Below are 26,250 nucleotides of genomic sequence, written 5' to 3' on the forward strand. Positions count from 1 at the left end.
ACAGATTTTTCCTCTGAGAGTCCTCTCCATTCTGGCTGACACTTGGAGCTCCTCTCTTGACCCTTTGTTCTTAAAGTCCCTTATCCTACCATCCACTGACACTTCCACCTCTTTCTCTCCATTCTCTACTCTTCCCCACCCTTGCCAGGGTGATAAATACATTTATTCTTTGTACCTTACTGAAAGAAGTTTTGTCTGATTCTCTGAGGCCCTTGCAGCAGTTTGTATATGAAGTGTTTAATCAAGATACTGTTCCAACCAAAGACAGTTTATTGTCCTAGTAGGAATCCAGGCATTGGCTGTTAAAGTCTTTGTCAGACTTCAGTCAAATTGAGCTTTTATAGGAGTTGCTCCAACCACTGTCTCTATCTGCATATATTGCATTTCTGCCTCTCTATGTTCCAGCCAGAATGAATTCTTTGTAACCAGAGCTCACTGATACTTTTATATCTTGGCAATGTTCTAGTTTCAAAGCTTGGGAAGGTCAACATCCATTTTGCATGGATAAATCCTACTTAATATTTAAATCGGCTTAAAAAGAGGCTCCTTCAAGAAGATGTCTCTCTCACTGGGTAATGCCACTCTTCTCCCAAAACTGTGGGTACTCCAGTCATACCTCTGTTAACTTTGACACTTGGCCTTAGCATTCATATTTCAACAGTCTGCTCACCAGCTTCTCACTCTGGTTTCTGATCACCTGAGGACAAAGGCACTTTCACCTCTGTACCCCCATCTCCCCACATCGCACATGGTTCATAAAATACATGATGGAGTGACTGCCAAATGGATGAGAGCAAAAGTGAGTGAAGGAATGAACCAAGGAACGATGTGGTTAAGACTATCCCTATCACTGTCTCTGTTATAACAATGCCTCTGTTTTGAAAAGAAGTAAAAACACCACAAATGTAACATTGTCTTGTTTTTCTTTTCTATTTTTTTAAATTGCCACAGCTTTGACAGCAACTGGATCATTTGGTTGCAAACACTATGATGTGTTTTGGCCCTTGAATCCTATACATTATGGCATATGAAAAAAAGTCATAATTTCAAGATGATAATTTGAATGCAAACAGATGGTATTTCAGTGATGGCGCACATAGATTCTTGCATCTTGCAGGTCATGCTCCCCACCATCCCCCTTGGGAAAATACTGCATTTGCCATATTTCTTTCCCCACCTCCCTATCCCCACCCCTCCAGCCATATGTTTTGTAATGAGGGCACTTAAAATATCATAGAATTGGCCTATCCTCATGATATTTAAAATGTGAGATGTGACAATATCTTAACTTCAAACACATGGTTACACAGGAAAAGAAAAAAAGCAATGGAAGGAGTTCACACCATGTTATTTTGATGGAGGTCGGCAAAGAGGGAGGGGGCTTCATGTTAGGGATTTCAGAAAAGGAAAAAACTTGCTGCTCTGGCATAATGCGTGAAAGATGGTGTTTGAGGAACATGCGATCGATGTTTTTGCGAAACAGACCATCATCGGTTGGAAAATATACATTTTAATTTATAGAAGCAAAGATCTGAGCCACCTAGAGATTTTGACTGTCTGTTCTCTAGTCTGGAGAGCGGGAGAGAGAAAGGTCACCCATCTGGTTTCCTGGGTATGATGATTCTGCTTTGCTGGGATCATCTGCCTCCGGGTCTGCCACAGGGGGAGCTTGGCTGGGCTTAGCTGTGTTGGCAGCAGGTGAAATATCAGATAGAAAGATGATAAATAATAAATGGGCCCATTTTTCATATTTGGATGGAGGGAAATGTTAATAGAGTTAGGAAAATTCTGGCTCCCTTGTTCCAAGCAGCTAGACTTTGATTATTTCAAGATTGACCATGCAGTCTCCAAAGGCCCTGGCTGGTATTTCCCTCTGCCAGAAGGGGAAGAAGAGCTGATCATGGTGGGGGAGCTGCATGCCTCAGTTCCTTTTAGAGGTTCGGCATTTATAGGTTCAACTGGCTTTTGAATTCTCTCTTGTCCTTAGGATGAGCTTGGTAGATGTGAGAGTTGCCCTCTTTCCACACTTCCTGCTTCAGGAAGAAAAAAAAAAATTATCCTACTGATATTTATCATACAGGGGTATGAGAACCCCCAGAGGGGCATAGGGATCTGCAGTGAGTATTCAAAGCCATTGAGTTAGCATGGCACATCTTCCAGTAGTAGAAATTTTACGCCAATAATAGAAAAGAACACATCACTTTTATATCAGAGTAAACACAGATGTGAAACAGAAGACAAAAATTCACAATTCTAGAAATAAAGCATAAACATAAAAGTTAAAACATAAAACATAAACTTTAGGGGCGCCTGGGTGGCTCAGTGGTTAAGTGGCTGCCTTCGGCTCAGTTTGTGATCCCAGGGTCCTGGGATGGAGCCCCACATGGGGTTCCCTGCTCAGCGGGGAGTCTGCTCCCCCGCCCCTCCCCCACTTTGCGCCCACACTCTCTCTCTCTCAAATAAATAAATAAAATCTTTAAAAAAAACCCACATAAAACATAAACTTTAAAGAAGGGCCCAGGCTTCCCACAAGCCTCTTTATCTACACCTCCAGATCCCTAGGGATCTCTTCTCAGTCTCCTTTGCCATTAGGTCCACATGGAGGATTGTGGTGAAAAGATGTATGAGAGGCATACTCCTACAATATCAGTGGCTGATCTAGCAGCATAAGAAAAGCAAATCGCTCTTCACTTTTCATCTCATTGTTTCCCCTTTACATATCTGTAGGACAAATATCAGGGCATGCTCCCTGTCTTCAAGGAACTGACGACCCTTACTGGGAACTGGAGCTTTGTAGTAGGAAGTGTGGAAACAGAGGACTATCTCTTGGACACCTTACTTACTAACTAGTGGTTTGAAGAACCGGTGTTGGTTACTGAGCTTGGAGGAATGAGTTCTTTGGTGGCAAAGGACATATTCAGTTATGTATGTCACCGTTGGTCATAATCACTAATTGCAAATGTGGAGGCTGGAAAAAATAGGTCTAGACACCTATTTTGTAACTCAGCTAATGTTCTTCAGCTGAATATTAATTGAGGAAGAATTATTTTGGAAGGATGATCACTGAGATATCAGGCTCAGGACCTCCCTGCAGAAATTCTGCTCCTGTTCTTCTCTCCTCTGCAAGCTCAGTTTTCTTCACCTCCTTATTTCTGGTAATAGTAACCCAACCAACCCAATTATCCAGGCTTGAAACGTGATCTTTAATTACCTTGTGTCTCCCATACACGTTTCCTCTGTTCCAATCCCACAGCTCATCTTCTGTTTTTGTTCACTAGATTCTAGGTTTGGTCCCTTCGAATTCTCTTTGCATCCATCTTCCACACTGATGTCAGAATGGTTTTTCTTAATTACCACTTAATTTCTTAATTATCAATCTGATCTTCGTAATTTTCTGATCATAAGTGGCTCCTCATTGCCTACCAAAGAAAATGTAGACTCTTCAGTTGTGCCACAATGGACACAATCTCTGTAATGTGTCTCCCTCTCCTTACCCCCCCATCTCTCTACTCAGAGCAGAGAGTGCCAATTTCCATCCCCTGAAATGCTAGCTCTATTTTGCCACACACCTTTTCCATTGAGTCTTCCTGGAGTGCCCTCTTGCATTGGTTCTATTTAGCAGCATTTTGGAAGCCTTCAAAGAAGTCTTTCCTGGTAATCCCAGCCCATAATGTCCCGGTCTCCTTTGGAAGTTTATAATGCTATCAGAGTAACCCCAAACACTGTTGAGTTAGAAACATTTGGTCAGCAACTTTATCTCCCCAACTAGATTGAAAACTCTAGCAAGGCAGGGAGCTTCAGTCTGGAAAGACCCCAGTGCTGAAGTAGAGTTCTTTGAATATAGTAGATGGTTAATAAATATTTGTTCAGTGGGTGACTGGATTTCCTACATAAGACAATATAACATAAACTTTTTAGATTTTTATTACTATTCCAAGCAACATGATATTACTTACAGAATGAATTGTTTGCTTTTTAAATGCTGCCCGAAAGAGAGATTAATTGCTCTATGGGAGATTAACCTGCATAGCAGAGAGGTGAGGCTTCAGACACAGAGTGAGAAACTAGTTTAAACTCCTAAATTAAAAATTCTGAAAAAGAAATGCTGCTTTCTTGAGCAGGCATGCCTACGTACAGCCAAGTTCAAGCTCAGTTCACATCCGAGATATCTGTCAGAAACAATATTGTTTTCACCACGACTGTTGCCGAGGCCGGTGCTGGTGTCTTTCTCCAAGTTGGAGTGAACTCTGGTTTCCATGGGGCCATCAGATCGAGTTATCTGGGAAAATAACCTGGCAGGTCGAGAGGGCTTGGTTTTCTTGTATAGCAACTAGTGTTAGGGAAAGGCACTTAAAACCAAGTACAGGATGTCTCATTTCCAGTTTTCAAAGACAACAAAAGAGGTCTGGCCTGAGGTTAACTCACAGCTGATGGTACAACTAAATAAAAATGAATAGAAGCTATAATGCATGACTGTCAGTTGAAGGCAATTTTTTTTTAGAAATTAACAAAAGTCCCTATTTACTCATACTCGTTTTTACCTAATGTCCTATTTCTGTCCATCCGAAATAACACAAGAAACATTGGCATTTGTCCCTAAGCCCATCTTGACTGTGACAGTTCCTCAGACATCCCTTTGTTTCTGATGACCTTGACAATTTTGAGGATTCATGGTTAAATATTTTGTAGAATGTCTGTCTTTTGGGATGCAGCTGATGTTTTGTTGGACTGGTGTCATGTGTTTGGGGGAAGAGGGACCACATACATCTATGTCAAGGCTACCTCCTATCCACATGTCTTATCACTGCTATGTTAACCTTGACCACCTGGCTGAGGTAGGATTAGGGACATTTCTCCACCATAAAGTTACTCTATTTTACCACTTTCTGTACTGTATTCATTCGAAAGGAAATCACTATGCATATTCCACACTTAGAGAATGAAGGAGGAGTTATAGTCCATCTCCTTGAAGGTGGAGTAGCCACCTGAATTATTTGAAATTATTCTGCATGGGAGATTTGTATGTTCTCCACCATTTATTTAGTCATGTATGTATTTATCCAATCATTTATTTATATCACAATCAATTTATATCACATTTATATAGACTTGTGTATATTTATTTTGTATTTTGGGTTATCATCCAAAATTACTTTATTTTGTTGCTATTTCATTGCTCAAATCCTTCCAGCTTTGGACATCGGGAGCTCCTTCCATTGCCTCCTATATACCTTTGACATCTTCCCATCATTTTGTGTATTTGTGTGTGTATATATATATATATATATATATATATATTTTTTTTTTTTTAGAAATGCTTGCTTTCTGGTACTACAAGATTCTCCAGGCTCATCTTGACTATTTCTAGTCCCAATCTTTTTTTTTTTTTTTTAAGATTTTATTTATTAGAGAGAGAGAGTGAACATGAGCTAGGGAGAGGGGCAGAGGGAGAAGCAGACTTCACCCAGCAGGGAGCCTGATGCAGGACTCGATCCCAGAACCCTGGGATCATGACTTAAGATGAAGGCAGATGCTTCACCGACTGAGCCACCCAGGCAACCCTCCAGTCTCAGTCTTAAAATCATCCATTTTCCAAGGGGCTCCAGTTCCTTTAATTGGAGAATGGCATTAGAAACCAAGATCAGGGTGCTAGGTGCTTGTTGCTATGAGGTTGTTACTGCTTCTAGGCCTTCTGGCTATTAAAGCAAGGAAATCTAAGTCTGTGTACTCACCTATACACAGACATTTACATATACCTGTAAATATTTCGACATGTGACCGTCTCTATGAGCTAGATATGAGTTCATACAGATGTCTCCAACTATAACATATTCCCACATGGGTCATTCCAGCTTCCTCTCCTGGTTTATCTGTAACCTACCACTCTAATAGTGAGAAACATGCTTTGTACCATCTGCCATCTATCTTTTAAATTGATTAATGCCCGTATATATCTCTAATGCTTTTAGAATTCTTAACCCATATTTCCATGAGAAATAGTTTTATCAATTAGAGTGAATTGCTATGGAGAGATCCTTTTGTTTTTAGTCCTACAGTTTCCACTCATTTCCAAAGTTACTTAGGTCAACACCTTTTCCTGAATTTTTCAGGGAGGTTGTTTCATGTATGTGTAATAGTCATATTATGTTGTCACTACCTGCTTTCCATGCTTGGATCCCCCAACCTCCTAAATGCCCTTTTATTTTTGCATACATTAATATTCAGTCTTTGTGCTGCATCCCTTGCAACTACTGATCTATTTGCCATCATTGCGGCTTTAGCTTTTACACATGTCATATAATTGCAGTCATACAATACGTAACCTTTTCAGACTGGCTTCCTTCACTTAGTAACATACATTTAAAGTTCAACCTTGTTTTTGTTTGTCTGTTTGTTTCTGGTTTGAAAGCTCCTGCCTTCATATTATTAAAGAGTATTCCATTCTATGACTTACCACAATTTAACTATCCATTCACCTACTGAAGAACATTTTTTAAAGAGATTTATTTACTTATTTGAGAGAGAAAGAGAGTGGGAGTATGCGAGTGGGGGGAAGGGCAGAGGAAGAGGGAGAGAGAATCCCCAAGCAGACTCCCCCCAAAGCATGGAGCTCCATCCCACGACCTGAGATCATGACCTGAGCTGTGAAATCGAGAGTTGGCTGCTCAGCTGACTGAGCCACACAGGTGCCCCTGAAGGACATTTTGATTGCTCACGGCTTTTGGTCATTATGAATAAAACTCCCATAAACATTTGTGTGCAGGTGTTGTATGAATATGTTTTCAAATTAAATGAGCAAATACCCGGGTTCACAATTGCTGGATTGTATGGTAATACCAAGTCTTAGCTTTCTGAGAAACTGCCAAACTGTCTTCCAAAGTGACTGTGTGTTTTGCATTCCAACAACAATGATTTAAGAGTTCCTGTTGCTCTGTATCCTCACCAGTAGTTGGTATTCTAATTGCTTGAATTATAGCCATCCTACTAGGTAGGAAGTGGCATCTTATTGTTTTTGCATTTCCTCAATGACAAACGATGTCGAGCAGTTTTTCATATGTTTATTTGCCATCTGTATATTTTCTCTTTTTTTTTTTTTGCCATCTGTATATTTTCTTTGCTGAGGTATCCAGATTTTTTTGCTCATTTTTTAATTGGAATGTTTGTTTTCTTATTACTGAGTTTTAGAAGGTTTTTTTGTATGTGTTGGATATAAGTCCTTTATCAGATATGTCTTTTGCAAATATTTTCTCCCAGCCTGTGTCTGTGTTCCCCCCCCCAGTTTTTATTGAGATATAATTGACGTACACCATTGTGTAAGTTTAAGGTGTACAGCATAATATACTTACATATATTGTGAAATTATTGGTGTAGTGTTTAATTAGCATCCATCATCTCATATAGATACAATAAAGAAAAAACGCAAAAAAAGAAAAAAATTCCTTGTGATGAGAGCTCTTAGGATTTACTCTTAATAACTTTCGCATATACCATATAGCAGTGTTAACTATAGTCACCATGCTGTACGTTACCTCCCCAGTATTTACTTATCTTATAATTGGAAGTTTGTACCTTTGACCCCCTTCCTTCAATTTCCTCTCCCCCCAACACCCACCTCTAGAAACCACCAATCTGATCTCTTTCTATGAGTTGTTTTTTGTATGCGTGGTTTTTTTTTGTGTTTTGGTTTTGGTTTTGTTTGTTTTAGATTTTATATATAAGTGAGATCATACCATATTTGTCTTTCTCTGTCTGATTTATTTCACTTAGCCGAATACCCTAAAGATCCATCCAACATTTTTTGTCCCAAATGGCAGGATTGTCTTCTATTTGATGACTGAATAATAATTTATTGTAAATATATACCACAACTTCTTTATCCATTCTTCTGTCCATGGGCACTTAGATTGTTTCTATGTCTTGGAGATTGTAAAAGATTCTGCTATGAACGTGAGAATGCAGGTATCTTTTCCACTTAGTGTTTTCATTTACTTTGGATATATTCCAGGAAGTGAGATTGCTGGAACACAAGGCACTTCTATTTTTAATTTTCTGAGGATCCTCCATACTGTTTTCCACAGTGGCCATACCAATTCACAATCACACTGACAGGGCACATGATTCCCTCTTATCCACATCCTCACCAGCATTTATTAACCTCTTGTCTTTTCATAGAGGTGTGCCTATCTTTTCTTTTCCTTAACAGTGTCTTTCTCAGAGTAGCTTATAATATGAGTAAGGTCCACCTTATCAATGTATTCATGAGTCATGCTATTTGTCTCATCTTTGAAAACTTATCGTGGAACTCAACATCACATAGATTTTCTCCTATATTTTCTTTTTATAAAATTTTTACTAAAAAATTTATATTTTTGCATTTTACATTTTAGTCAATGATCCATTCTGAATTAATTTTTTATAAGTTGTAAGGTTTATATCTAGGTTCTGGGTTCCTTGTTTTGTTTTGTTTATATAACATCCACTAGTTCTAGCACCTGTTTTTGAAAAGATTTTGTATACCTGGGATAAATTCCACTTCATCATAGTGCATAGTCTTTCAGATGTTGTGGATTTGACTTGTTAATATTTTTTGAGGATATTTGTATCTATGTTTATGAAAGATATATCTGCAGGGTTTTTTTTCCTCCTAATATCTTTATCTGGTTTTGATATTAAGGTAATGCTGCCCTAATACAATGAGTTAGGAAATCTGTCTCTGGTTTTATTTGCTGGAAGAGATTGTAAAGGATTGGTTTTTTTTTTTTAAGATTTTATTTATTTATTTGACAGAGAGAGACACAGCAAGAGAGGGAACACAAGCAGGGGGAGTGGGAGAGGGAGAAGCAGGCTTCCCGTGGAGTAGGGAGCCTGACGCGGCGCTCAATCCCAGGACCCTGGGATCATGACCCGAGCCAAAGGCAGACGCTTAACGACTGAGCCACCCAGGAGCCCCTAAAGGATTGGTATTATTTCATCCCTAAATGTTGGTATAATGTCCATTGGACTGGTACTTATAATATGTTTTTCTTTTATGATATTGGCAATTTGCATCTCCTTTCTTTCTTCATTGTTTAACCCAAACTGAGGTTTATCAGGTTTTTTTTATCAATTTTTTTTTGAAAAACAACTATAGTTTCATTGGTTTTCTCTAATGTTTTCCTATTTTCATTTTCATTGATAACTGTTGTAATTTTTCTTCTTTCTTTTTTTTTTTTTCTACTTGTTTTAGGATTAAGTTTTTCCTCTCTTTATAGTTTCCTAAAATGATAGATTAGATTTTGTTACTGATTTTGTATCTTTCTTTTTTTCTAATACATGCATTAAATGTTACAAATTTCTCTGTAAGCACTACTTTTGATGCATCCCACAAATTTTGGTAAGTTGAATTTTCATTTTCACTCAGTTGAATATATTTTAATTTTTTTTGAAAATTTTTTGGTCCATTCATTATTTAGAACTGTGTTGTTTACTTTCCAAATATTTGATAATTTTCTGGTTTGCTTTCTGTTACTGATTTGTAGTTTAATTCCATTGTGGTCTAAGAACATATTTTGCATGATTCCTATTCTTTTACTTTATTAATGTTCCAGGTGAGCTTAAGAAGGATGTGTCTTCTGGTTTTGTTGGATGGATTGTTCTATAAATGTCAATGAGATAAGTTAATTGATAGTGCTGTTCAGATCATTTATATCTTTGCTGATTTTCTTGCTGGTTAATATATCAATTACTGGCAGAACTGTGTTGAAGTCTCTAATTATAAAAGTGAATTTATCTATTTGTCAGTTTTATCAGTTTTTGCCTCATGTACTTAGAAGCTCTGTTGTTAGGTGCATATATTTTCAACATTATTATGCCTTATTGGAGAATTGACTCCTTTTTCATTATACAGTGTCTTCTATTTATTCCTAGTAATCTTCCTTGCTCTAGAGTTAGCTTTGTCTGAAATTAATATGGCTACTTGAACTTTCTTTTGATTGGTGTTAGCATGATATATCTTTTCCCATTCCTTTACTTTTAACTTATATAACTCTTTGTTTTCAGTGTGGGTTACTGGTAGTCAACATAGAGTTGTGTTTCAATTTTTAGTCATTCTGACAAACGTTGATCTTTAAGTTGTTGTATTTATACTATTCACACTTAAGGTGATTATCCATATACTTGTTTTTGACTGTTTTCTATTTGATGCCTTTGTCCTTTGTTTCTTTTTCTCCCTTTTTATGATTTATCTGGCTTTATATGAGCATTTTATGTGATTCCAGTGCATTTTCTTACTTAGCATATCAATTGTCTTAACATTTTAAAAATTTAGTAGTTGCTCCAGAGTTTGCAGTATACATTTACAACTAATACAAGTCAACTTCAGATGACCCTATATTGCTTCAGGTTTAGTGCCGGTACTTTATAACATGTATTCTCAAATCCTCCCTCTATCCCTTGCAATATTGCTGTCATTCACTTCCATTATACATAAATTATATACTATAATCACCCAATTAATACTACCATTATTACTTTAAAAACTAATCTTTTAGATCAATTACAAATAATGAAACTAATTTTTTTTTCTTACATCAATTCCTTCTATTATGTTCTTCTTTTCTTTATGGAGATTCAAAATTCTGACCTATGCCATTGTCTTTCTGACTAAAAACTGTCTTTCAACACTTCTTGCAGAGAAGATCTGCTCATGAAGAATTTGATCAATTTTTACTTGTCTGAGTAAGCCTTCATTTCTTCTTCCTTTTTCAATACTAGTTTTACTGCATGTAACTCTAGGTTGTATTTTTTTCTTTCAATACTTCAAAATTTCAGTCCATTCTCTTTTTGCTTGCATGGTTTCTGATGAGAAGTATGTCGTAATTCTCATTCTTGTTCATCTAAAAGTGAGGTACTTTTCTCTCTTTCAAAGTTTTCTCAATGCTTTTGGTTTATGAAGTTTCAATATCATAAGACTAGATGTGCATGTATTTATCCTATTAAGTATCCTTTGAGCTTCTTGATCTTTGGTTTGGGTGTATTTTATTAATTCTGGAAAGTTTCAGCCATTATTACTTCAAAACTCCATTCTCTCTGTTTGCCTTCTTACCTTCCAGTTACACATGTTACATCTATAGAATTTTTTCTAGAGTTCTTGAAATGTCTGTTTTTTTTTTTTTTCATTCATTTTCTTTGCATCTCAGTTTGAGGAGTTTCTTTTCACTAATATTAAGCTCTGATTCTGTTCTTAGTCATTTTTAGTCTACTGATGAGCCCATCAAAGGTATTCTTCATTCCTGACCATGTTTTTGATTTATAGAATTCCTCTTTGATTCTTTTTTTAGTATTTCTATTTTTCTCCTTATGTTAACTATTTGTTCTTCCATAATGCCTACTTTATTTTCCATTAGAACCTTTTTTTTAAAGATTTTATTTATTTATTTGACAGAGAGAGAGAGACAGCGAGAGAGGGAACACAAGCAGGGGGAGTGGGAGAGGGAGAAGCAGGCTTCCTGCTGAGTGGGGAGCCCGATGTGGGGCTCGATTCCAGGACCCTGAGATCATGACCTGAGCCGAAGGCAGACACCTAACGACTGAGCCACCCAGGCGCCCCTCCATTAGAACCTTTAAAAATTTAATCATAGTCATTTAAAATTCCTTGGCTGATAATTTTAATATTGTGTTATATCTGAGTCTTGTTCTGATGATTGATTTGTCTCCCCAGACTATGTTCTTTTAGGTGTGGCTTGTAATTTTTTTGTTAAAAGCTAGTTGTGTTGAATCAGGTAATAAGAAGTGATATAAATAAGCCTTTAATGTGAGGGTTTTTGTTAACCTGGTTATAAGAAGGGTTGTGTTTAATATTTGTTATAGCTGTAGGTACCAAAGACTTCCAATTCCTATAATAGCTGTGTTTTTATTTCCTCCAGACTTTGCGTTCCCCTAAGTACTTCTCCTTAAAGTCTGTGTTTTGCCCTTGTTTCAGCTATAATCCACTGCATTTATAATGTAGCCCTGTTGTGGTAGTGGTCAGTGTGGGTGGGTAGGGAGCATTGTACAGTCTTCCTGTTAAGTCACAGTCTTTTAGTTGACTTATGTCTCAGGGTTGTATTTTCCACAATTGACTCTCTTCAGTGGCATAGTTTTTTTGTTTGTTTGTTTTTCCTCTAGATCTCAAATTGCTTCCTTAGATGCAATGTTCTCAATCCATTTCCTTGAAACTCTGACTCCCTATTGAATATTTTTCCTCTTAGGTGAGACAAGAACCCTGAAGGGGACAGGAATAGAAGGAATTACCTTCCTGGCATAAGTCTTTGGCAAAGACTTCCCCTGGAGAGTGGGATTTTGTTATTAAAAGTCTTTGAGTATATTTCACAATGTTTACTCTTCCCCTTTCCCTGCCCGACCAAGGAAAGGATATTTCTCAAAACCCCATACAAGAACTGGGTTGGGTACCTGGAGATAAAGCCCATGAATATATGGGAGCCCTCCCTTCAAGACAATGGTCTTCAGGAGTTTCTCACTCTCATGCTTATTCACATTCACCCTCCTGCAATTCATCAAATTTGCTACTTAAGTGTCTCTATCAGAGGTCCCCAAGACCACCCCAGGTTCAATAAGTTAATAGAAGTACTCACAAGACCCAGCAATCATCATACAGCTATGATTTATTATAGTCAAGTGATATAAAGGAAAATTATCAAAAGGAAAAGATGTATGGGTAAAGTCTGGAAGAAACCAGGCACAAGCTTCACAGAGCACTCTCCCAGACAAGGCACACAGGATGCTCTCAATTCCTATGCAATGAGTGTTACAATGCATATTAAACATTGCCTCTAAGGGAAGCTCGTTAGAAAGTCTGTGCCAAAGGTTTTTATTGGGGTCACCCTCTGCCTAGCACATATCAAAGTTTTAGTCTCCCAGAAGGAAAACAGGTGTCAGCATAAACCACCTGGTTTATACCAACAGTCTAAGCACAGTGGGCACTATTGTCAGTTCTGGGAATGGTGAAAACCCTTTTAAAATGAAAGTTCCCAGACACCAGCCAAGGACCAACCCTGCAGGCAGGTCTTTTTAAGGCTAGCAATCTCAGGCCAGCTGTGTTAACTGTTCTGCACATTGTTCCTACCAGTTTGTGATTCCAGTGGCTTCTGCTGCAAGCAAGCAGATTTCAGTGGCTCTATCTCTCTGGATTTGGCTGTCTCCCAAGATTTCAGGCTAGTAGTTTATCCTATAACCTCGGTTTTCAGAGACGTCTAAGAAAAGTCATTGCTTTTCAGTTTTTCCAGCTTTTTCTTGTTGGAAGTATGGGAATGACGGGTTCCAAGCTCTTTATATGTCAGAGCTGAAACTAGAAGTCCCAGGGAGCGATTTTCATATCATAAATTCTCCTTGAGAAATGTTCTTACAATAAATCTAGTGTTGTAGTTAACAACAGGCAGGTCTTTCTCTTCTCCTTGGATGGGGGGGAAACTAAACAAAAAAGAAAAATACAGAAAAGAATGTCCAGAGGGTGTATATGTGTGTGTGTGTGTGTGGTCAAATAGCAACATCTGTCAATTCTTAAAGAATTCTCACTGTCTACATACTAAAACCCTCTGGGGGGATTTCTATAGGATACTTGTTTCAACCCCATTCAAAACCAACTAAATAAAAATTTAGGGAGTGGGGCTCAGTCGTTGTTGTTTTTTTAATCCTCCCACATTTAAAAAAATGTAAAATCAGCTTAAAAACAACAGTTGATAGAAAAGAATCAGGGAAGCTAAATCTTAATAAAGAAGGGAGAAAAACTTCTTATGAATGAAATCACTGGTCTAAGATTGATCTGTCTCTCCCAGCTCAGCTTAGGCTGGGAACTAGCAAGCCCTGTCAGTTCAGCAGAGGCTGGAGAGGGTATGCTGGCAATATCTTTCCCACAAGGTCACCTTGCTCGATGCAGAAGGACAAATATCAAGCATGGGTCACAAATAATAGAGATGATATTCATCAAAGAAGAAATGATCATCTGAGCTCATTAACCAGGAGAGCCAGAGGAAAGATGGTACCTGAGATGTAGCAACAACCAGCAGATGAAGAATGGGAATAAATAGCAGCAATCATGAGATGAGTTTAAATATATAGCAGATTTTTATAACTAACGCATACGGTGTACGCAAATTATGTACAGGTGTATAGATAAGTGAAGTGTATGGTCCAACCTTACTTTCAGGAGATAATCTTAAAGAAACAACATTTCATATACACATACAGGAATGCTCATGATAATTGCGGTCATTTGCACTATCGTGCCAAATTCCCATCCCTCTTAGCTTCCAGGTTTGTTTCCTGTTCTCTTGCAGTTTCTCTTAATACAGGTGGAGTGTACTGTGAGCTTGCATATGTGATTTGCTTTGAGCAATGTTTATAGGCAGACTTAACAGCAACAAGGGTTTGGGATGTGCTTGCCAAAACTGGAGCTTGCCTCTGCTATTGCTATGGAAATTGCATGCCCCCATAGGCCTGCTGGTTCAAAAAAGATGGTACTCATGTGGAGAAGATCCTGAATTGCAGAGCTGCCTTGGCCAACCAGCAGATGTATCAATATAAAGATTATTATTTTAAGCCACTGGGTTTTGTAGTGGCTTGTTATCCATCATTATTTTAACAACAGCTGACTAATATAACAGTGTAATTCACACTATAAAAAAATTCAGAAACAAATTGACTATTCCATAATAAGATTGTTTAAGTAAAACATGGTATATTCACACAGTGGATATGCTGCTACTAAAAATCATATTATTGAAGAATATGCATGGGCATGGAAAATGCTCAGAATATACTTGCTAAGTGAATATATGGCTATAAAATACTGTGCATGATATGATTTGAGGGGTAGAAAATATCTGTAAATTTCTATCTGTATGTTTGTATACATTTAAATTTTACAAGAAAGATTAAAAAGGTTAAGACCAAAATATTGAAAGTGGTTATTTCAGAATGTTGGAATAATAGGGGTTTTTTTCTACCTTTGTACTTTTCTGTTCTCTGAATTCTAGAATTGTAAATAAGGGAATAGGGGAGATTTGTAATAACTCAATATTCCACACAGAAAGCTGTAGACTTCTCCCTCAGTATTTCAGATTTTGAGTTGGTTCCTCTGCATGCTAATGCTGATTAGGAACATCTGAGAGAGTGTCTGCACATCTCAGTGTTTGTAAAATCTAAATGAATGGACATTGGAACAAGAATGAACAGTTTATTGGTGTCAATAAGTGTTTTCATCAGCATGGTGTGTCATTCGTAATTTGTATCAACTCTTCTTTCTTAATTCAGGGTGGAACTTTGTGCAAAACAGAATTGTTGACACAATAGGCACTTAGTGTCTATTGGTGAGTGTGTGAAAGCATGTCTGAATGGCTGAGTCAACGCTGGAATGAATATCAGATGGGTCAGAGATTATTAAGCTCAACAATGGTTCTCGTTCAATCGCACTTGTCTGCAAAGGGACCAGGTGGGAGGGAGGCTAGTCCAGCTGCAAGTGGAGTTGAATCCACATTCCAAAATGTAAGGGATGGTTCTTACACGATGTACCACGTGAGTGTCACCGTGATATTGCCCTGTTCATAAGCAATTAGCCCATCTTAGAAATGTGTTAAGCCCTGTGTTGCGATAATGCATTAACGTGGGTAAATGACTTGAATAATACATTGGCACCATCCTCAAAATTTTTGTGCCACCAAATAACAAGTGTCTTCAGAGTAGTGGCTGCCTTCTTTAAAAAGATGTATGAGCATGAACAGGTTTGGGGGAAAGATTTGGAACTGGGTGGATGTTATATGACATAAACCAAATAACCCGAGAATTGACAACAAAAATCTCCCCATCTCCCTGGGGAGGGGGGGTTCCCTACATTCTTACCAGGAGTGATGTGAGTTTGAGCTGCACTGTTAGTCTGACTCAGGACTTCAAGACAATCCCGATCTTATGAACTTCCCCTAATAACTTCCCCTGCTGACAAGATACACTGCTTCATTGCAGTAGGGATCGTGTTAGTAAATAAAGCAGTGAAATGATTTTGTATGCATTCAAGTTCCAACCCATAGCTCCAGCCCTCCTTGCTGTGTGATTTGGGAAAGCTCCAGGCTTTCTGAGATTACCTAGGTGCTGTGCTGGTGGCCAGGGCTGGATGAGGTGAAGCTGGAGGAACTTAGTTGTGAGTACCCCAGTGAGTGAATGCACTCATCACTCTTGGCTTCAGTGAAGTCAGTTAATTTATGGGAGCTCTTCTCTGAGAATGCAAATAATAGTACCTAGTTACTGTGAAGATAAACAAGGTTAGTCATATAAAGTGCCTGGTGTGGATGCCTGTTAACCTGTCAAACACTCCATAAATATCAGTGTCCTCCAGGCTTTGTTCTCCCTTAATCTTATCTTACCCTGTCTTGACTTTCTGCCTCCCCAGTCTCTCCTTATTTCATCCATGTCATGTATTAGGAGGTACAGACTCAAAACAGATGTCTGGTAAGGGAGGCTCACCTGTCAGGGGACAGGCACCTAGCTGCAGCACAGCAGGGGGAGTGGAACTTGAAGAATGGGTTCAATAGATGCTGAGGTGCTTCAGTGAACACATTTAACTTACATATAATTTCATTTTATTACCAGCTTCAGAAACGTCCCATTCTTGTGGCCACAGCCCCTTAGGCAATATACCAGGATGCCTGGATTGGTCTAAATGGCAAGGTTTTAGGAGCATTTGTAGCCTCCAGATACCAATCCATGGGTCCTCTTATTTTAGAAAGGCAAAATTATGGAAAGATTTATACAAGAAGTCTTATCTAATATTAGAGTATCTTCTCCAGGTTTTTTTTTTTCCCCTGGTTTGACTTTCCTATTATCTAAATGATTCAACCATTGCATAATTAATTAAGGAGGCCACACAAGGAACTTCTCTTGCTTTCTTTTCTGCATCTTATCTTCTCTAACATTCCATCAGCAATAACATCACCAATTACTGAATTGAAGAATACTCGGTGCCAATGCTGTGTGTTTTCTGTGTTTGAACATCTTCCCCATGACTCATGGTATGCATTCAACATTTCAAACTACATAGATTTTTCCAGAAACATGGCATAAGATCCTGTGGACAAGGAATGTGAAAGAATACACACACACACACACACACACACGGAGACAAGCACTCTAAAGGAAAGGTGGTAGTTTCTACAGATTCCTGCTTAGAATCCACAGAAACAAGGAGGAAAAAAACAGATTGTAAAACTTCTTCTTAGCATTTCACTCCAATTCCATTAGACCTGTTATATAAACAAAGTATTTCACCAGACACAATTATGAAGGAGATCCAGCTATCCCTGTTTGGATATGACAGCCAAAGCTTCAAGAAGTTGAATATCTTTCCCACCAAAATTCATTAAAGACTCAACAGACCTAGCCTTTATTTGGATAGAGGCAGACATCAGCCTTACAGCATGTGCATGCGCATGCACACACACACACACGTGCGTGCACAACTACAAATTCACTTGGGTGAAACTGTAATTTCTTATGAAACTGTGCCTACATGTCACTGATTCTATTAAGTCAGTCTCCAAATCAATTCATTTTGTTAAATAACAAGCCATGAAATTGACTGAACCTTTCCCTTTCCCACTGTTCTGTTGACTGTATACATAAACACACATACCTATAAACACAACCCTGTGTGGTCTCATGTATCATGAACAGGAAAAATGAAGAGAGGCAGGCAAGAAAATTAAAAAGGAAATTGAAGACAACCCTGAGAAATGAGGAAGGAAAGGGACCAGAGTGGAATGACCGTCAACAGAGGACACAACATGGCGGGCATCCAGAATTGAGGGAGACCAGGAGGAGGACATGAGAGTAGGTCACGGGAAGGCTAACATTGTTGGAGTTCTTCTTAGAAGGCCAAGGACTGTTTTAAGCTTGTTACATGTATTTAACCCTCCCCCAGACTGATGAAGTAGGTGCTGTTATTATCCCATTTGTAAAAATGAGAAAACGGAGGTGCCAATGGGTTCAGAAACTTCCCTGAGGTCATAGGATCATAAGAGATGAAAGGGAGCTGTGATCCCAGGCAGCACAGTGTGTGGGCCCCAACCCCCACCTCTCCAGTGGCTGGGAAGGGACCCAAAGGAGACGTGAGATGACAATGTGGGGCTGTGAATGAGAGTGGTGTTTAATATAAAGCACCTGGTGGGTGCCTGTGACTTATTTCCCGCGTACTGAGAGGACTCAGGTAGTATATAGGTCGGGGGCGGGAGTGGAGGTATATGGGAAAGGAGACCACCATAAAATAAAGAAGGGGAATGGACAAGTCCGGAGAGAAGAAAGAAAAATAAATTAGTAATTCAAAGAACAAAAGCCTTGAGTTTCACTGAAAAGCAGCTAATTAGTCCCACATGGGCAGAGCCGGTCTCCCCCATGCCCATCCTCAGGCATGTCCACCAACTCCACAGGCAAGCCCCACACAAAAGTGTGGTGGGTCCATGCCGGGGGTTGATAATACCTGTGAAGAACTGAGCACAATATCTGGCAAAGGGTCAACCCTCCATAAATAGTACCCCTTTACTCAGTGTGATCAATACCTAGAACATACAGAGTCTCTGCGAGGAGTTAGGTAGTCGTGACAGAGACACAGGGCAGAACGCCTCAGGCTTTGGCAACAGGCAGTTCAGAGTTCGAGTCCCAAGCCCACCACTTACTATTCATTGAAACTTAGGCAAGTCTCCTTACCTTCTTCGTTACATTTCCCTTTTCTCGGAAATGTGTCTAGTAGATGTTGACACAGTACCTGTGACATCATGATGGCTCAACAACTCTTTAGTGGCTGAAGATGTCTTGTCATCATTACCCAAGTAGTAATGCAGAGCTCTTGCAGTGGATGGGGCTCATGCTGTCATCGGGACGAGAAACATATAAACCATCACATGGAGTGGTGATGGATGCCCTGGTGAACACAGGCGTGAGCTTTGGAGGCAAGATGCTTTCTGCCCACCTGCACATTAGACACTCTGCCTCCTCATTTTCAGGAAGCTGCACTTGGGGTATCAACAATGTCTGGGTGACGATTCAGTCACCTCAGGAAAGCCCGGGGGAAGATAGAAAGATTCCAGTGCAGAGTTCAAACTTGACTCTTAAAAATATCCAAGAAAATGGCAAGGTTGTATTGTATGTTTAAATATAAATTTCATCCGAAGCCTGGGAAATATTTCTGAAGTTCTAAATTTAGGCCACATACCTGAAAACAAACCTTTGTCAAACCAAGAACTCCCTTATAAAGCAGTTCCTCACATTATTTGGCATTCATTTGTCACACAGTAATTATCCTATTAATCCAAGTTAAATCCTTATCTGAGACTCTTCATCCAAAGTGTGCATATAACAATTACCGGATAGCTAAAAGGAAGGTGATTTCAGAAACATGCCTTATCATGAGAGCAGACATTGTGCTTTTTGGCAGCCAGGAAGAAATACAATTTCAACATATATAGGAACTAAGATGCATAAGTGTATCTAAGGGATGTGATAAATTATAGGTTTTCAAAGATCTTCAAAGTTCTTAGAGTGATCTTTAGGGAGATTCTAAAAAGGCAAGCTGACTCAGTTACTGAGCAGATCAGATGCTTCTGGCACCTCATTCCAGAGGTTTCTATTTAATTAACTAAAGACACCTTCAAAAGACCTTCATGTAATACAGGATCCCGTGACTTAGATCCAAAGGGCAACAGCAGTGAGATCCTTGTTCAGGACTTTCCAAATGCCACCAAAGAGCCCTGTGTGGCTGCTTGGTAAAAATGTGTTGGAGGGCCTGGTAAGATACATATTTTGGAGCTCCACTTGGGGAGAGTCCATTCAGTGGGTCTGGAGTGTCTGTAGATTTTTACAAAGCTCTGCAGGTGAGTCTCTGAGCTTAGACTGGAAACCACCGCCAAATGCCAACTGCAAATCTTGCTTGATGCTGAGAATCCTCTGGGGGTGTTAGTTCAAGGTGCAGACTTCCAGACCACACCCCAAACTCACTGTATCTGAATCTCTGAGTCCTAGACCCAGATACTCCGTTTTAACTGCAGATCATTCTTAGCTTCTGGCCTCGCGTGAACTTATGCACGAACACTTTGATGTGTATAAGTCAAGTTTCTAACTTTATCAGTCAGTTCACACCTGGAGATAGTTCTGAATTTTAATGCAGCTCCTTGACCCACTCGACTTGTGACTCTGGACAGTTTCGTCACCACACAAAGTCTCAGGTGACTCATCTGCAATATAATCACAAGTTATTGCAAAGATCAAAAAAAGGAGCATTTCTAAAATCCCTAGTAAACTGGCAGATAATGGGTACTGAATATTCATTTCTCCCACCATGACTTTACTTACCTCCTAATATGAATATAAATTCACAAATTAGAAGAGGTCTAAAATAGAACATTCCAATCAAGGAATTATGATCAAAATAAAAATAAGGTCGCATTTCACTTTTGCTAAAAAATGAAAAATACTGATAACCCCGATTTCAGATGAGGTTGTAATGAAAGTGGTACATTACACATCGCTACAGGCAACGTAAATTGGCAGGGTCCTTTGAAGATTTGATATGCTTTTAAAATTATAAAAATGCTCAGATTTTTTTTGACTTGGCCATTTCCTGTGGAAATTGTTCCCAAAGATGAAAAACACCATTTTCATAAAAATGTTCATTTCAGCATTATTCAAAATAGTCAAGAATTTTTAAACAGCCTGAATGTCCAACAAGATATTTAAGACAAGGTACATTCCTTTATATGTAATATTATGAAGCCACTAAAAGTAATAATTAAGATTACTGTGAAATAAGGAAAAACATCTCCACTGTGATATAAGTGAGAAAAAACAGAGTATAAAATTATATGTATTCTATGATTACAAGTGTAAAATATTTATGTACAGAAGATATGGAAAATGAATAATTAAGTTGCTAGGGGATTGAAAGATTATGATTTTTTTTCTTTTTACTGAACACTGCTGTTGTTAGAGTGCTTTTGTATGTTCTATGACTACTTTAAAATATTGCCCATCCTTTTGTTCTTTAGAAGAAAAAGACAGCTCCTAGGCTTTGTTACATCCTCAGAGGGTCCCAATATAAAACCACTTTGATGATCTCAAATGTGTATTAGATGGCCACCCTGGTTAGTCACCAGCCCCTAAGCAGAGAATGATTAGGATCCATTGACAGGAAACCAAAAAGGGCAAGGTGACAAGGGGTGTGCCAGTGTGGATGCAGGAAAAGGAGCTAAGTCCAGAGCAGATGTCCATACACAGGATGGGAAGGGAAACACAGAAGCACCTGGAGGGGCTCAGAGGTACGAACACTGTTTACAGGCTTCTTAGTTCATGTGACCTGGAGAAATTAATTGGGCACAAGGGTCCAAGAATGGAATCAGCAGAACTACATTTATATATATATATATATATATATATATATATATATATATATATATATTTTTTTTTTTTTTTTTTTTAAGAGTCTGAGTCAAGAGCTGACCAGAAACTAGCTGGGCTGCCCCAGAGAAGAAGGGATTGATTCTTTTTTCCCGAGTTCATTCTTTCCTCCCTATTCCTGATATGTTCCAAGGCCATGTCTGATTTTGTGGGCATAGTTTTGATGTCATTAAGTAGTTGCTGTATGAGTTTGCTCAGGCCACCATAACAGCACGCGACAGAGTGGATGGCTTAAACAGCAGAAACTCTTCTCATGATTCTGGAGGCCCGAAGTCCAAGATCAAGGTATCCACAGGGCTGGTTCTTCTCATGCCTCTGTCCTTGGTTCGTAGCTGGCTGTCTCCTCCCTGTGTCTTCATATGGTCTTCTCTCTGTCTCTACCTGTCTCTAAATTTCCTCTTCCTATAGGGATACCAGTCATATTGGATTAAGGCCAGCCCCTATGACTTCCTTGTAACAATCACTTCTTTACGGATCTCCAAATATAGTCACATTCTGATGTCCTCGGGATTAGGACTTCAACATATGGATTTTGTGGGGATATCATTCAGCCCATTACAGTTGCCATGCTTTAGCTCAGAACGTGAAAACCAGGTGACAAGTCATGTCACACAATATATACATAAACAGAGAGACTCTGGGTTGGGAGGAATCGTGGACAACACTGATCTTAATTTCTCATCGCACAGAATGAAGGCGTGGGTGGGTTAAGTGGGTTTCCTGAAACTACAGAAGACAAGTTCACAGGCACGAGCATCATGATCTGAGACACCATGCAAGTCATCACTTCATTCTTTCCTCCTTTGCACCCCTAGACTCCCCCTCCTTCTCTTAAAGCAGTCCCATTTAATTGTATCCCAGACATGAGTCCACATAGGTAGAGGCTCAGTACAGAAGGATTCCGAGGAAGATGTCAGAGGCTCACGGAATCCAGCCCCCCATCCTGAGGTATGGACCTGCCAGATCCCATTGGAGGGCAAGGGAAAAAGACCCCGTCATTTCCCAGCTGAGGTCTTCGGTCTCCAGGCTCCTGGTGCAAGTAAGTGAGAGGAGTTTTTCTCATCAGAGAACTTCACTTGCCCGGAGAAGAGAAAAGCCTAGGCCAAGATGCTCCTGATCCTGGGAAGTGGCCAGGATTTTGGTTTCTCTGTGCCTCCTCCTCCTTCTCTGACCTCATCTCCTACCCTTTCACTCTGCTCGCTCAGCTCCAGCCACTCTGGCCTCCTTGCTGTCCCTAGAACATGTCAGGCATCTTTATTCTGTCTGGGGGCTTTTGCAGTGTGCTGTGGTCTGAATATTTGTGTCCCCTCGAAATTCATATGTTGAAATCCTAACCCCCCAAAATGATGGTATGAGGAAATGGGGCCCTCATGAATGAGATTTGTGCCTTATAAAAGAGGCTCCAGAAGGACCCCTAGCCCTTCCACCATGCGAGGACACAATGACAAGCCTGCAGCCTGGAAGAGAGTGCTCATCTGACCATACTGGTCCCCGGATCATGGACTTCCAGGCTTCAGAACTATGAAAACTAAATTTCTGCTCTTAGAAGCTACTGGTCTGTGGTATTTTGTTATAGCACCCCAAGTAGACTAAAACACTGTGGCCACTCACTCTATTCTTGGTATTTTTCCTTCAGATGTCCGCAGGGAAATGTCCCCAACCTCCTTCAAGTTCTCTCACTGACACCTACCCTGATCATATTATTTTATTTTATTTTTTAAGATTTTGTCTTATTTATTTTAGAGAGGGAGAGAGAGAAAGAAAGAGAGTATGTGAGTGGGGGGAAAGGCAGAGGGAGAGGGAGGGAGTGGGGAAGTAGACTCCACACTGAGCGCAGAGCCTGGCCCAGGGCTCAATCTCATGACTCTGAGATCATGGCCTGAGCCTAAACCAAGAGTCAGACACTCAACCAACAGAGCCATCCAGGCGCCCGTGATCATCCTATTTTAAATTACAAGTCATTACACCCACTAACCCCTGCACCTCTGATCAACTATACTTCTTTCTGTTTTTCTACAGTGATTATTGCATTCCAGTACATTCTAAGGTTAATTTACTTACTAGGTTTTGGTTTATTGTCTGTTACTTTCCACTAAAATTAACACAAGATAATACTTTTTTATGCATACCAAATTTTAAGAACAAAGTAGGCACTTAAGAAATGTCCGTTGGGGGGCGCCTGGGTGGCTCAGTCGTTAAGTGTCTGCCTTTGGCTCAGGTCATGATCCCGGGGTCCCGGGATCGAGTTCCGCATCAGGCTCCCTGCTCGGCGGGAGGCCTGCTTCTCCCTCTCCCACTCCCCCTTGTATTCCTGCTCTCACTGTGTTTCTCTCTGTCAAATAAATAAATAAAAATCTTTAAAAAAAAAAAAAAGAAATGTCTGTTGGATGGATGGATGGATGGATGAATGGATGGATAGAAGGATGGATGGATGGTTGGATGTCTACCAGGCAAAGTCTGGGGCAATGAAGCACTCTTTGCTCCAGCCAACTTTAATCCCCTAATCAGAGGGGGTCAGAGGTTGAGAGTGAGAGAGACAGAGAGAGAAAGAGATGAAGAGAGACTGTGAGAAGGATGTTGGCTAGTTTTCTATATATTAGTTTGGAAAAGCATAAAAAATTTTTAACTCTAATTACATAATAATGGAGAAAGGATCTTACATTTACTGAAAATCTATTTGGTTCCAGTCAGTTCCGTGTTACATCACACAGCAACTCCATTTTACAGATCCAAAAACTGAAGTTCAGGAAAACAACACAAAACAAACAAAACAAAAACACCAAACTAAGTTGCTGGCTCAAGGACATAAAGCAAGTAAGAGGAATCAAATTAACCATCAGATCAAGAGCAATCTGGATCCCATGTTCAAAGGCTTTTACTATATCATCACTACAGTCCTTCACTTGGTGACACGGCAGGATGCTAACACTCCCTCTTCCTCATCTTCCTAGAGGACAGGCAACATTTTGAGTTGGGCAAAATTAGCTCTGTGAGGATGCTAGATAAGACATTGCCTGGTCCCATCTGAATATCAAATCAATGTCTCCTCTGGCCCAGTGGGTCCCCATTTTAATATTGCAATACATATGCATGTTTATTAGTTTTGGGGTGTGTCCTCCAGGGCTTTTTACTCATAAGGCATAAAGTTTTGCCTTACATGATTGAGGGAATTTATAAAGTGGAGACGATCCAAGGCCATCTTAAGAACATCACTCTGACTCTTCTGTCTTTCTATGTTCTTTCTTAAGTTGGAAAAAAATGGATGGAATTACAATCTGCATGCCCCAAATTGCTGGATAAACCAAGAGAATGAGCTGTCCACGTGAGTGTTCCTTATCGTGTGGTTCTGTTTGGCTGGTGGGCTGGTCACAGATCTGTGTGTCAGGGCTGGGACCCGTTCTGTTCTTGAGCCACAAGTGTCTGCAACAGGTATGACTGTTCATATCACATACACAGAGTGGTAAAAAGGAGTATCCCTTTTTTTTTATCTAAAGTAGGCTTTAATATCTGTTTTAAGTCCCCATGTTGACAGATACAAATATTTACTCTCAATAGATTTAAGAATCATCTTATAACCTGGGTTGTGTCTCCTTTATGGTGGGGGAAGGGAACAGTCATCAGACAACCATGTTTTGCTGGGGATGGAGGTAAAATGTCATCAGTCTCTGCAGATTGCTGTTCCTCATTCTGGAAACTGGCAGGAAGACCTCTTCATGTTCACTGCCTTCTCCATTCGTGTTGTCATCACCTCTTCCTGGAATCACAGAGAGCATCCTACTGCCCCTCTGTGCTCAGGGACACCAAGAACTCTCCTTTCCCATGAGATACTCCTGGAAATCTGAGGCAACCAGAGGCAAAGCCCAGGGTTTTTTTCCCTCAAACCAATGGGGTGCTAGGTCTCAGTCTGGAATTCAGGATACGGGGTGCCTCCTGCAGGACTCATGAACCCCTATGTTCCCCCTTTGGTCTTCTGATTCTCTTCTCCATGGGCTTTCTGCCTCATATGGGAGCAAGTTTCCCTGACTCTATCTCTCCATGATCCATCACTGATAGCCTGAGTTTTATGCCCCCAATTCTTTGTGGTTTAGGATTTTGAAGATAAAAGTTTATGTTTTCCAATTCCCAAAGCATTTCCCTTCAAAATCCATCTTGAAACTCAAAAGCCTAGAATTGACTTCTTTATTTTCTAGACTTTACTGTAACAACTCTAACCCGAGGCAGTGGATCTTTCAGAGTCTATTTTAAATAGAGAAAAGCTATGAGCTTAAAAAAATTGGTAGGAATGAAAACACACCAATCAAATAGTGCTCTGCTACATACCCTAATCAATGAGGAAAATACGTGGACAAACTCATCTAAAACCCTGACAATCTTGCTAACCATGAGCTGTTAGGCGTAATCTCTGTTGCAGAGGACAGAGAAATAAGGAAAATCCTGAGGATCTTCATATACAGTTCAGTTGTTCACCTTCTTGCTTCCTGGCAGGTTTGTGTCTGTCAAAGGCTAGAAACTCTGTTTTTATTTTCACCTTTTTTTTTTTTTTTGGCCAATCTGTCAGCTATTCTGTGCCCTACTCTGGGGCTGCTCAAACTTAGCATGCATGCAAGCCAACTGAAGGTCTTGTCAAAATGAGGATTTGGATTCAGCAGGTCCGGAATGCAGCCTGAGATCCTGGATGTCTAAGGAGCTCACAGGGGCTGCTGGTCATGCTGGTCCATGCACCACACCTTGAATACAAGGTAGTAGCTTCATTTCACCTGCTACTTCTCCATACACATCCTG

At 39.7% G+C, this 26,250-nt stretch overlaps 1 long non-coding RNA gene across 1 annotated transcript in view; it reads left to right on the forward strand.

Moving 5' to 3' along the window:
- LOC144382839 (uncharacterized) overlaps window positions 1-26,250 on the forward strand; it is a 353,650-nt gene that overhangs the window by 300,448 nt on the left and 26,952 nt on the right. Inside the window, exon 2 of the long non-coding RNA XR_013450261.1 lies at window positions 24,717-24,790. This is a non-coding gene — a long non-coding RNA (uncharacterized LOC144382839). The remainder of the gene's footprint in view (window positions 1-24,716; window positions 24,791-26,250) is intronic.

The sequence above is a fragment of the Halichoerus grypus genome, chromosome 8 (assembly GCF_964656455.1).
Source record: "Halichoerus grypus chromosome 8, mHalGry1.hap1.1, whole genome shotgun sequence".
Taxonomy (NCBI): Eukaryota; Metazoa; Chordata; class Mammalia; order Carnivora; family Phocidae; genus Halichoerus; species Halichoerus grypus.